The 12243-nt window shown below is 48.8% G+C and overlaps 1 protein-coding gene across 3 annotated transcripts in view; it reads left to right on the forward strand.

Annotated features, from left to right (window-relative positions):
- Positions 1 to 12243, forward strand: part of LOC115098212 (ras-related protein Rab-1A-like) — a 139310-nt gene that overhangs the window by 109045 nt on the left and 18022 nt on the right. The window lies entirely within an intron of this gene.

Genomic DNA, 12243 nt, shown 5'->3' on the forward strand with positions numbered 1-12243 from the left:
AAGACAGGTCACGGGTGCAGGCGCCTCCTGCTGGTCGAAAAAGCCCAGATCTGGAGCGGTGTAGAGTACACTTCAAAGACACGTACTCCCTAATGCTTGGAGATTCTCGAAGTTGAGGATGCTGGTTGTTGGATGTGGAACCTGGGTGCAGGCGCCTCCTGCAGGTCGTAGGAAACCCATGGAGCTGGACCACATCGGAGTGAGAAGAACGGAGATGAACACTGGAACCGTGGCAGGCATCTCCTGCCAGTTGAGGAAGTTCCAGGACGAGTGAACGCAGAGATGGTCTGGATGCAGGCGCCTCCTACAGGTCATGGGAACAAGACAGCAACCAAAAAAAAATTGACTAAAGCAAGCATTAAGTATCCAGGAAGCTAGGAGCAAAAATTCTGGGCAAAAACAAGTTGAAGAAAGTCCAGAAACTAAAGAAAACATTTCCAGGCAAAATCAAGGACAAAAAATCCAAAGAAAACTGGAGCCCGTCAGGCACAGCTCACCGAGCTCATGGCCTTCGGATCCTGTTACGAGCGCAGCCTCCAGCAGCTGTTAAGTACCGAGGGCTTGTGACCTTCGGCTCTATTACGAGCGCAGAGGAACCAGGTCATGGAGGCAGAGGCGTTTCTGAAGTGGGTGTTGTGAGCCCTTGGGCCACAGCATGACTCAGGGAGGAGCCCCAAGACACACTGTGGGAGGTGAGCTGGTGTGAGCACGGGTAACGAGGAGCAGGACAATGCTGAAGTGAAGGCAAGGATACAAGGTCTGACCCTCAACCGGACCTACATGCCCCAGGATGACCGACAACGCAATGTTGATCGATGAACAGTCCTCCGACCATTCCAAGCCCTTTCGGACCTGCCGCTGGGTAACGGCAAAAGGCGGCAGGCCGGACAGAGGATGAGGGCAGATGGAGTCCTTAGAACATAGAAGACTTTGGGTGAAGACTGAAGTGAGGACACTGTAGACGAAGACTCAGGCGAGGACACTGTAGACGAAGGCAAGGATCAAGGCACTGTAGATGAAGGCAAGGATCAAAGCGCTGGGTCGAGACTGCGACGCAGCACACCCTACACAGTCCACCCACGGGACTGGTCGCAGACCACGCTGGTGTGGAGCAGGTTCGAACAGAGTCTTGACATGGACGAACACGAAATGCAATAGGTTCCAAAGACCAGAACAAGACTCAAGCACAGGATTCACGATTCTCAAGGATTAAAAACTTAGGGCTGAAGCAGAAGTCTTCCAGAGGGTTGCACTGCGGAGATGAAGATGGCCTTTGAACCGTGAGGCGCCCTACACAACCCTCCCGTGGGACTCGTCACGGACCACGACAATGGCACGCCAGGAAAGTGTACATCAAGGAACCAGGGCATGGAGGCAGAGGCGAAGGCAAGGGCATCAGGAAGGACAACGGACATCAGGAGGTACAAACGAAGAACATCAGGAACGTGAAGACATCTGAAGACACGGATGAAGGACATCAGGAACCTGAAGACATCTGGAGGCACGGACGAAGAACATCAGGAACATGAAGACATCTGAAGACACGGACGAAGGACATCAGGAACATGAAGATGAAGCTGTCAAAGCAGGAGAAGACCACGGAGGACCTGGACCGGAGAGAAGACACAGACAACTGTGGAACCTGATCCGAAGGCCAGGAGTGACTGAAGAAGAGGCCCTTAAATAGGGCTGAAGCAGGAAGTTGTCATCAGATGGAGCCTGCGGCATATCCGGCCACGGGTCCTTTAAATGCAGTGAAGAGGTGCGTGCCGGCGCCTAAGCGGAAACAGGAAGAAGAGACAAGACCCTGGACAGCGGTGCCCAGCCGCACAGAGGAAACAGCACAGGGAGGAGCAGGCAGGCTTCAGGACGGCCTCCTGCCATCCGACGAGGACCCCAGCGATAACGTCATGGCTCCCTGCCGCGGAGCAGGCCGGCAGCGGCTCTAGGCCGCATTGGGGGTCAGCAGCATGGCGGTTCAGCCTGTAACTGCTGCGAGGCGGGTCCCAGTGGTGTTGGCTTGAAGAAGGCGAGAGACCTGCTCACGGAGAGTAGCTCCGCGGGCAAGAATCGTAACAATCATATTGCTTTGCTACCTTCAGATCCATCAGACACTGTCACCCCAAGGACTATCTCAATCCATGCACATCAGTCTTTCGCGCCCGATCACGTACAGCTCATTTGGATTTCTGCACCCCAAATGCATGACTCTGATGAACTTATTGACATTGAATCCCAGCTGCCAAACCTTCAACCATCCTGTGTGCTTTCTTAGACCGCTACTCATTCTCTCTGCTCCTTCATGTGTATAGGCTCTGTTTCAGATCATAGTGTCATCCACATAAATACAAACTTTACCTTATAAACCCTCTGCAATATTGCGCACAAAGGTATTGAACAGAACCAGTCCTAGAAGCAATCCTTGAGGCATTCTATTTACCACAGTTCTCTCTTCCGAGTAGCTTTCATTTCCCACTCCATGCTGTTGTCATTCCATTACCTTGGGACCCATTCTCGGGCTTCTCATTTATTCATGCAGGACCATATCAAAAGCTTTGCTGAATTCTAAGTAAACCACATCGAGTTCACTTCCTTGATTATCTAGTCATTCAAACAAAAAAAGCCAATCGGATTCATTTGACATGCTTTTCCTCTGGTAAAATCATGTTGCCTTGTATCCTGCAACCGACTGAATTGTAGATAGTGCACTATCGGTTCCTTCAGCAGAGTCTCTCTTAATTATCGCACCACCGAGGTAAAGCTAACTGACCTGTAGTTCCCCGCCTCCTCTCTGATACCACTTTTGTGAAGTGAGATCACAACCTCCCTTCTCAAATCTTGCGGAATCACCTGCCTAGGATATACTGAACAGTGAACCTGTTAGTACCTCTCTGAGCTCCTTTAGTATCCTGGAATGTATCTCATTAGGCTAAATGGCCTGTCCACTTTCAGTTTTGCTAGCTCCACCCAAACACTTTCTTCTGTAAATGGGGTTGTATCTGTCCCACTCCTATATGCACAGCAATTCTGTTTCTGACAATCATTCCATTTTACCTGGTATTGACATTAGACAAATTGGTATGTAGTTTCCAGGATCACCCTGGGGCCTTTTTTAAACTTGGCATTACATTGGCCAGCATCCAGTCCTTGGATACTGAGGCAGATTTGAATGAAAGGTTACAGATTATAAGTAGCAGGTCTGCAATTTCATATTTGAGTTTTTCCAGAACCATCCAATTTCTGATGATTTACTACCATTTAGTTTATCAGTTTGCTCTAGTTTTATGATCACTGTTGCCAAGTTGCCCAACACCATTACCCCTTCAACCAGGTCCTCTGTTCCATTGAGAATTTGATCTAAAATATTTCCTCCCCCATCTTGTTGGTTCCTGGACCAACTTGCTTCATGTTGCAGTCATTAATGGCATCTAGAAACTCTGCCTCCCTAGCATGCCCTGATGAGACATTTCTCCGAGGACAAGCAGGTTGGCAGTCCTCACACATGGGTGATATCATCAAATGGAGCCCCACCCGGAACATTGATCTCAAAGATTCTAGAACTTTCAAACATGCCCTACTGAGCCTGTGCAGCTGTAGTTATCACTCTGCCCCCTAAGCAGAGTCCCTTAGTCTCTTTTTTTCTGTGGGGCACTGGGACGCAAGAGCAGTGTGATCACAGTATTCAGCTTTGCTCACAGTTTTTATTGTGATTTTTTCCTGGAGCTGCAGCTGTTTTTATTTTCCTTACAGTAGTTTTTAATTTTATTTTCTCTTCTTTTCAACTTTCTGTCAGCTGCATGGCATGCCATAGTCGCTGTGTAGCCTGTCAGTCTAATTATATTCCTTAAATATTAAATACTGCATTTGCAGTTTAGTTTCTATGTCCTCTCCTTGCTCTGTTTTGTGCCTTTGTCTGGTACTGACAGGACTGACAGAATGCAGTTTGTGGGTGATCTGTGTAGGCCGCTGAGCCCTGGGACTTGCCTGAGTTCTACACAGGCAGGAGTTCGGTGTCGTTTCACCAGTTGATCAGCATCGAATGAGGCACTAACAGTGAAGGGATTGAGGACTGCACCATTCCTGTGGGGGGAGAGCTCATCCTCCCCACATTCTAAGGAACTAGTCTCCATGAGCAGGAACTCTGGACAATGTAGCATCCCTTCCTGCTTGCCAGTGCAGTCTCCTTGTGAGAGAGGGTGAGCAGGAGCCTGGGCAAATAGTGTTGCTGCTGCAGTTTTGGTGTCATGCCTAGTAACGGTTGCCGAACACAGCCGTGTCAGTGTACCAATGGTCTGACGTGTCGAGGAACAGGACTGCCATTAAGTGCCATGGTCACTCTTGATGCCATCAAGGTACTGGGATGCCCAGGATACCATCGAGGTGCCTAACCGTCCTCTATGCCGTAAGGGCCATTGAGCGCCATGTATGCAATCAAATGCCCTGCCTGGGGGTGGGAGCCCTTCCATGCCGTAAGTGTTGGCATGCCCCATAGACACCATTGAGCATTGTAGGCTCTCAATGCACTGGAGGATCGGCACCGACCTGAGTGTCATCGAGTGCCATGGGTCTTGGTGCAGTGGAATAGCATCACCGACCTCAACTGTTGCAGTCCTGATCGTATCGGTCCATCCTTGAGGCCATCAAATGCAGTGGAGTCTATCGAATGTGTTTGCCAGCGATACTATTTTTGGCTACTCTCGATGATGTCGAGCACCATCGCTACCAGGGAGAACCAGGATTGCCATTGAGCACCTGGTCGCACTTGAGGCATTGACTGCTGGGGCACAGGAGTCCTGAGAGCCCTCGAGTGCCATGGAGGCCCTTGGCTGAAAAGGCTTTTGGGTCTGAGGGAGGTAGAGGTGCAGTCGAGTGCCAGGGTCGCCATTGACCCGAGGCATCCTGGAGTGCTGAGGCATCCAGGGTGCACAATGGCCTGGTGCCCTCAAGGCTATCAAATGTTGGGTGCACCAACAAGTTCCTTTTGTGGTGTCCAGAAGTACTATTGATGGTGTAAGGCCGTTGAATGCCTTGAGACCTGACACTCTTAGGTGCCCAAAGCCACTTTACAGCACCAAAGGCGCTAGGGTCATGGGGCATCAGGGGCCCTGGTGGGCTTCAAGCACCATCTTGTGCTACCAAGCGTCGGAGTTGCTGTCAAGACTAGCATCAGCCATAGGTGCTAGCATGGACGCCATTGAACCTGCATAGCTGAGTCAAAGGGAACTGTTGAGGAAGCTGGCCATCACCAGTTCCTTTCGGCAGTGATAGTGCTGCGGAACACCCAGTGGTGCATCGGTGCCACAGGCCTCTGCCTTTGGGCACCATGGGCATCATCAGTACTGCCAGACCATCGATGCCTTCAGGCACCGGTCTCCATCGATGCCACCAACCCTCGGACATTTTCAGCCTGTGGTGTTCGCAGATTATCAGTGCCTTCATTGTCTGCAGGCACCCGGGGTGCCATTGATTGCGTTATATGCTGTCGAGCATGCCAGGCACCTGTGGTGCTGTTAAGCGCTGTTGGAGCCCTAGGCGTGGCATCATTAGTGCCCTAGATGAGATTCATTGTGTGTGAGTGCTGAGGAGCGCCATTGCCACTATGGGCACTAGTGGACGCAGTTGAATGGCGTATCTTAGTGTATACCTGTAGGGATCAGTACACCACCTTTTCCCTGTTTTTTTGCTAGTTTCTGGCCAGTACTGCCTTTAGCTTTTCATTCTTCACTGGGATGCTATCCTGTGGACAGAGCACCATAGGCATTGTTTATTACCATGGGCTTCCCTTCTGCTGTTATGCGACGGAAAGGGCGGTGAGCCATTCATGACTCCAATTCCCTCTTGGAGCATTGTCAGGTATTGTGGGTACCAGGGGGCAATTCTGCCCACGAACAGGGGCTACTGTAGTCAGAAACCCAGAGGCACTGGGGACTCTGTTATCACACTGTACATGCTGACTCCATTAAGAGTTAATGCAATAGTGGAGCGCAACATAGGGAATTGGGCAAGGAGGGTTTCATCTACTCCTTCAAAGCGCCTCAGGTGCTGGCGGGAGGCATTCTCTCTGTCTGTGCCAGAGATAGCGGGACTGCCATCATTGCTTGAAGATATCAGCTTTCTCATTTGTTTTGCACTTTAGGGTATGGTGGGACTCAAACGAGGAGGGCACCATCACACACTCTTGGATTGCTTTTTGACAGTGCGCAGCCACCAACTCTAATAGGTGGTGCTTGGTCCTTGCTGTGCTGTGGGATTCTACCCACAAGTGCGGCGAGGGGGTACATATGTATGCTACCATCTGCAAGACAAGGTATTACTGCATAAGTACTGGCTATCACGCTTTTAAATGCAAAGGGCACTATTCCTCCAGTTGCCCTCGAGTGTAGGGGTGTGTGTGTATTTCTCTCATGGTGAGCACAACAGGTTGTGCAGTGCTGCCACAAGACTGACCTAAGACTGCATTCCTGGTAGTACCATCAGGAGGGTAGTGTTGGCAATCTTTCCCTCCCACAGAAGAGGGGTATGTCTTTCAACCTCTCCCATGTTAACTTAAGTTGTATCCCCTTAGGAGGGGAAGCTTCTGGGTTTCTGTCCCTTGCAGGTCCATTGCCAAATGGGAGCCTCAATTCTTTTGAATCTGTTCACCTCTTTGCAGGCCAGGACCTGCGGACACTGGGGGGGATGGCAGCAATGATCTTGCTGGTCCATGGATTACTATGGTGGCCTACTCCGTTTGCCTGGGTGGCCTCCTGCAGCCAATTTGGTCACTTATGAACCCAAGCGATCAGCAACAGTAACCCACTCTCCCCTGGAGAGTAGGAAGGTTTTTTTGGGATCAGGAGGCCCTGATTCCTGTTGCTTTCCTGTCCCTTCAGGAAGGGAAGATATGACTTGATTTCCAGAGGCGATCCTTATGGGTTCCCCTTGGATGCAGAGTTGTCCACCCCTACAAGGGGTGCCCCTCATTCTCTGTTTCCCAAAAAAGGGATTTAATTGCCTCTGACTGGCAGTCGCTCTTTGTTCCCTGATGGGATCCGAGAGCAAGTCTGGCATCAGCACTCTTTCCTAGGTCATCCTAAGGTGCAGCAGGTCTATTTTGTGAGGGAGTTATTCCGGATTCAGTCTCCCCACTATATTTATTTATTTATTTATTATTTTTATATACCGACATTCATCTCAATTGAGATATCACACCGGTTTACATTCAGGTACTGTAGGTATTTCTCTATCCCCAGAGGGCTTACAATCTAAGTTATTGTACCTGAGTGTATGTGTATATATATATACACATACACATATGTGTATATATATATATACATACACACATATACACAGGGGACAGATATATATATATATATATATATATATATATATATATCTGTCCCCTGTCTCCCAAATATCTCCCAAATATCCGGGGTCTCCCCTTTTGGGTAGCTCCCCAGTGAAGATTAGGGGTTTTTCCCACACAGGAGTCACCTTTTTGATACTACTGAACACAGTGGGGCGGATTTTTAAATGGTTACACGCATACCCGCTCCTGTGCACACCAAGCCTATTTTGCATAGGCCCGGCGAGGCACGCAAGCCCCGGGATGCACGCATGTTATAAAATCGGGCGTAGATTTGTGCACGCAATCCTGCGTACACAAATCTACACCCGCGCGTAGGTTTTAAAATCTGACCCAATGTGTGGTTTTCATGGATGACCACTCTTGCCAGTCATTCGCTCATGTTAGACCCTACGTCAGTGAGAAGGGTTCTGATCCAATTACATCCCAGTTGGTAGGTGTGCCTTTCAACCTCTCACCATATCCATGGCTGATGAGTTAGGGGATGAGGGATGCCACAACAGAGGTACTACACTTTTGTTGAGGTGGCTTGTGAGCTATACTTCCCCCTTTTAGGAATAACTTTGTCTGTGGGTGGGGAGGTCCCGGTTCATGCAGCCATTGTTCCACTTAGTGGACCACATGATTCCTTGGGAAAAGTAAATCTAATTATGGCCTTGGGTATTGATACTTAGGCCAGGTAGTTAGGCAGTCTGTTCCGAGATCAGACCGACCCTGCCCTGGTACTCTTCGGAATGCCAGGTCGGTAAAAGAATCCTGTTTCTACAGGTGTTTGCACTGGCAGCATCTCTGCTTCCTGTTTCTTGGTGGCTTTCTTCCCCAGGAGGTTATCCCTCAGTTTCAGCTGTTCCTATCATGTTGAGAGATCTGCCTCGGGGGGGGGGGCTCTATAACTCTGAACTGCTATCAGCAGTGAGTTGTTTGGTTGGGGCTCTTAAATATAGAGGCTTCTTCTTATCTCTGCAGCCTGGGGTCTGCCTTATTGTGTTCTTCGTTCCTTCTGACTTCTGGTCGGAATGTCGGCGGGAGGGGTGGGGGTGGGAAGCTAGGGCATTCATGGTTTATCTTAGTGTAGTGGTTCTCAACCTTTTTTCTGCGGGACACACCTGATAGATGGTCCTCATATGTGAGACACACTGAACACATGACAGTCACAGGGCTAACCCCCACCCCCACCCTGAGCTCAGTAATGAGTATAAAGCAGAACTAGAACATTCCTCGTACAACTCACCATACAAAAAAAGATTCTGGTTTTATCTCAATAACAGCAACACAAACTCCCTCTACTACCAGGCAAAATAGCCCTGCTTATAAAAAGACTGCAGTTCACCACCAATGCATGTCCAATTGAGAAAACACAACAAATAAAATGAGGTATTTTATGTGCCTACATGCTAGTTAAATATCTCACCTTGGTCATACACACAAGATCGACCTTCATCAAGTACAGAAAGACCACAAATTACAAATATGGAGATAAACTGGAATGAAAATCCAAAAAAAGCCACTCTGCATGCAGAATAAACCTGGAGAAATGGAAACAGAAATATAGCACCTAACAAAGTCCCAGGGTCTACAATAATGCACACAAACTGATCCGCAAAAGTTACACCTGCATGCACTCAAATGGAACAACCCTACCTATAAAAAGGCAACACTACAAATATTAAACCAGGCCCTAAACACCAATACACCTCCCATTAGGAAAACAGAAAAAACCAAGCTGTTATAGATTCCCACACAGAAATAATTGTAAAACTATATGAAAAAATGTTTCAAAACAACTGATGAACAGAACATCATCTAACAATTAAAAACTCTTAAAAATTATTAAAAATTTTTCAAACACCAATAAAATATTTTAAAACAGCAGACATCACATACTACCCAATAATTAAAATGGCAGTCAGTCAAGAAAAATGAACTTAAAAAGCCACCTTTACTTACCCTCTGCAGCAGTTCTCCAACTCCTTTCCCTTGCAGGCCACACCAGAAGCAGCAGTAGCTGTTGAAGCTGTCCTTACGGTCCTCTCTCTCTCTCTCACAGCCACAGCCAGCCAAAAACAAGCTCCATCTCTCTCTTGCACACACACATTGACACACACAAGCACCCTCCCTGTCTCACATACATGCCACACAGACAGAAGCACCCTCCCTGACTCATATACATGCCACGCAGACACAGAAGCACCCTTCCTGTCTCACATACACGCCACACAGACACAGAAGCACCCTCCCTTTCTTACATACACACCACACACACACAGAAGCACCCTTCCGATCTCAAATACACACACATATACACACACACAAAGGCCCTCAGCTGAACATCTCGTCTTCGACCCCACCGGCCTGGTCTCCAGCGGTGGCTAGCAGCACAGGTCTTCATTTCTTTGTTCCCACTGGCCTGGTCTCCGGCGGCAGCAGCCAGCAGCTCCGATCTTCGGCCCCACTGGTCTGGTCTCCGGTAGTGGCTAGCCGCGCCGGTCTTCATTTCTTCGGCCCTGCCGGCTGTGAGTAGCACGCGACACACCTGCCGGTTGAGAATCGCTGTCTTAGTGTATACCTGCAGGGATCAGTACACCACCTTTTCCTTGTTTTTTCACCAAGTTCTGGCCAGTACTGCCTTTAGCTTTTCATTCTTCACTGGGTTGCTATCCTGTAGACAGGATGAGCATGGGTGAGCTTCAGGCCTAGCTTAATTCTCTACTCGGGGGTTTTTTGGCTAGCGATCCTTTTTCAGGGAGTGTCTTTCATCCCTTGACACTCTTGACATCTGTCCTGGGTGGTCAGATCTGTCTGGTACTTTGGTAGGTAAAGTTAGTTACAGACTTGGCCGCTGTTGCTGCTTCTTTTTCCAAGTGTTGCTTGGGTATTTCTGCCCATTGTGCCTATCAGCCAATCATTGGACACATTTCTGCAAAGGCATTCTGTCCTTCAGTTGTTATTGGCCCACAGATTCTTTCTGGAGGGCTTTCTGGCCCCAGTTGGTTTTTCGATTGTCTTGTGGCACCATAGGAAAGTGTAAGGTCTTCCTTCAAGAGATCTTCTCTTGGTTGATTTTCTAGGCCTTTTCCTGTATCCAGGAGGATCTAGACCTACTTTGCTTGTCAGGGTTCACTGATCCAAAACCCTGATTATAATAGTTCCATGAGGCAAAGAATAGTGATGAAATAGGGATGAAATGACGATAGTAGTTGAGGAATCCCAAAAAGCGCTGGAGCGCCTTGAGGCACACCGGCTATGGCCAATCTCGGATTCCCTTTACTTTAGCTGGATCCAAGGAGAACCCTTGCCGGGAGATGATATAACCAAGGAAAGGTAGGCTGGATTTCTCGAACAAGCATTTGTCCAATTTTGCAAACAGATGGTTCTCACGAAGGCACTGAAGAACAGTTTGGACGTCAGCGCGATGGGTATCAAGGTCTTTGGAAAAGACGATATCGTCCAGGTAAGCCATGACTTTTGTGTACAGTAGATCTCTGAAGATTTCGTTCATCATTCGTTGGAATACTGCGGGCGTGTTACAGGTAGTCAATACACGGCCTAAGTGACCCATCTTTCTTGGTCACAAAAAAGAATCCCACTCCAGTGGGTGAAGTAGACGGGCAGATGAATCCTTTTGTGAGATTTTCCTGGATATATTCCATCATAGCCTTCGTCTCGGGCAGAGACAGAGGGTAGGTGCATCCTCGAGGAGGTGTGGTTCCTGGAAGGAGATCGATTGGACAATCAAACCTTCGAAGAGGTGGAAGGAGGTTGGCTTTTTGCTTGGAGAACATGTCCTCAAAAGCTGCATAGGGAGCAGGTATGCCAGAGGACGTAGTAGCCAGAGGAACCATAGATGGTGGTATCACTTTCTGGAGACAGGACTGGTGGTAGGCGGGACCCCACTTCACCAGTTGCAACAAACCCCAGTTGAATTGGGGAGAATGATTCTGTAGCCAAGGGCCCTTCATAAGGATCAGCGATGCGCGTGTGCCTAAGGAGGGGCGCGGCGCGGGTAGTGGCATCTCTCCGCGGACCACGCGGAGAGGCCCAACAAGCAATGGCATCTTGACCTGCAACATTTGGGACCATGGCAGAGCTGGAGGCACCGGGGGCGGCCCGAAGTCACAGCCGGCGGCCCACTGCCACTAGCGAGGAGGAACCAGGAGCTGGAGTCTGTGTAAGAAGGTGAGGGGGCCGCGACACGTGTCTGACGCGGATGGCTCGCGTAACAACCTAGACCCATTTTTGGGTCAGCTTCCTCACAGGAAAATGGGAGAAAGGTGGTGCTTTCAGCACTGTAGGGTCCCCTGCTTTTTCCTGTTTTGAGCAGCATTTAGCTAGGGATTCATCCATGTGTGAGGACTACCATCCTGCTTGTCTTGGAGAAAGCAGAGTTGCTTACCTGTAACAGATGTTCTCCAAGGACAGCAAGATGTCACTCCTCACAAAATCCAGCCGCCTCCTCTGGGAGTTGGTTTCTCTATGTATTAGTAGTTATTTTATGGACTAAGGGACTCTGCCTAGGGGGCAGGGTGATAACTACAGCTGCACATGCTCAGTAGGGCATGTTTGAAAGCTGAGATCAAAAGTTTGGGCTGGGCTCCATCCGATGGTATGTGAAGACTGACATCTTGCTGTCCTCGGAGAACACATGTTACAGGTAAGCAACTCTGCTTTACCCAATCAGTAGCAGGGTAAATAAAATTTCTCATTATTGTTGTTTCTGTTTTTATTAACTTGTGTAATCTCTTGGCATTTCACAGTTTTCACCACCCTAGTTAGCTGGAGAATAGTATACCCCCACTTCTATACTACTACCTGACATGCATGGAGTTAATATCCATAAAGATTCCAGAGTGGTTATTTTCCTGCAGAACTTGTATTGTACTTTACTGTATGGAATCCTT

The sequence above is a fragment of the Rhinatrema bivittatum genome, chromosome 8 (genome assembly GCF_901001135.1).
Source record: "Rhinatrema bivittatum chromosome 8, aRhiBiv1.1, whole genome shotgun sequence".
In the NCBI taxonomy this organism is placed as follows: domain Eukaryota; kingdom Metazoa; phylum Chordata; class Amphibia; order Gymnophiona; family Rhinatrematidae; genus Rhinatrema; species Rhinatrema bivittatum.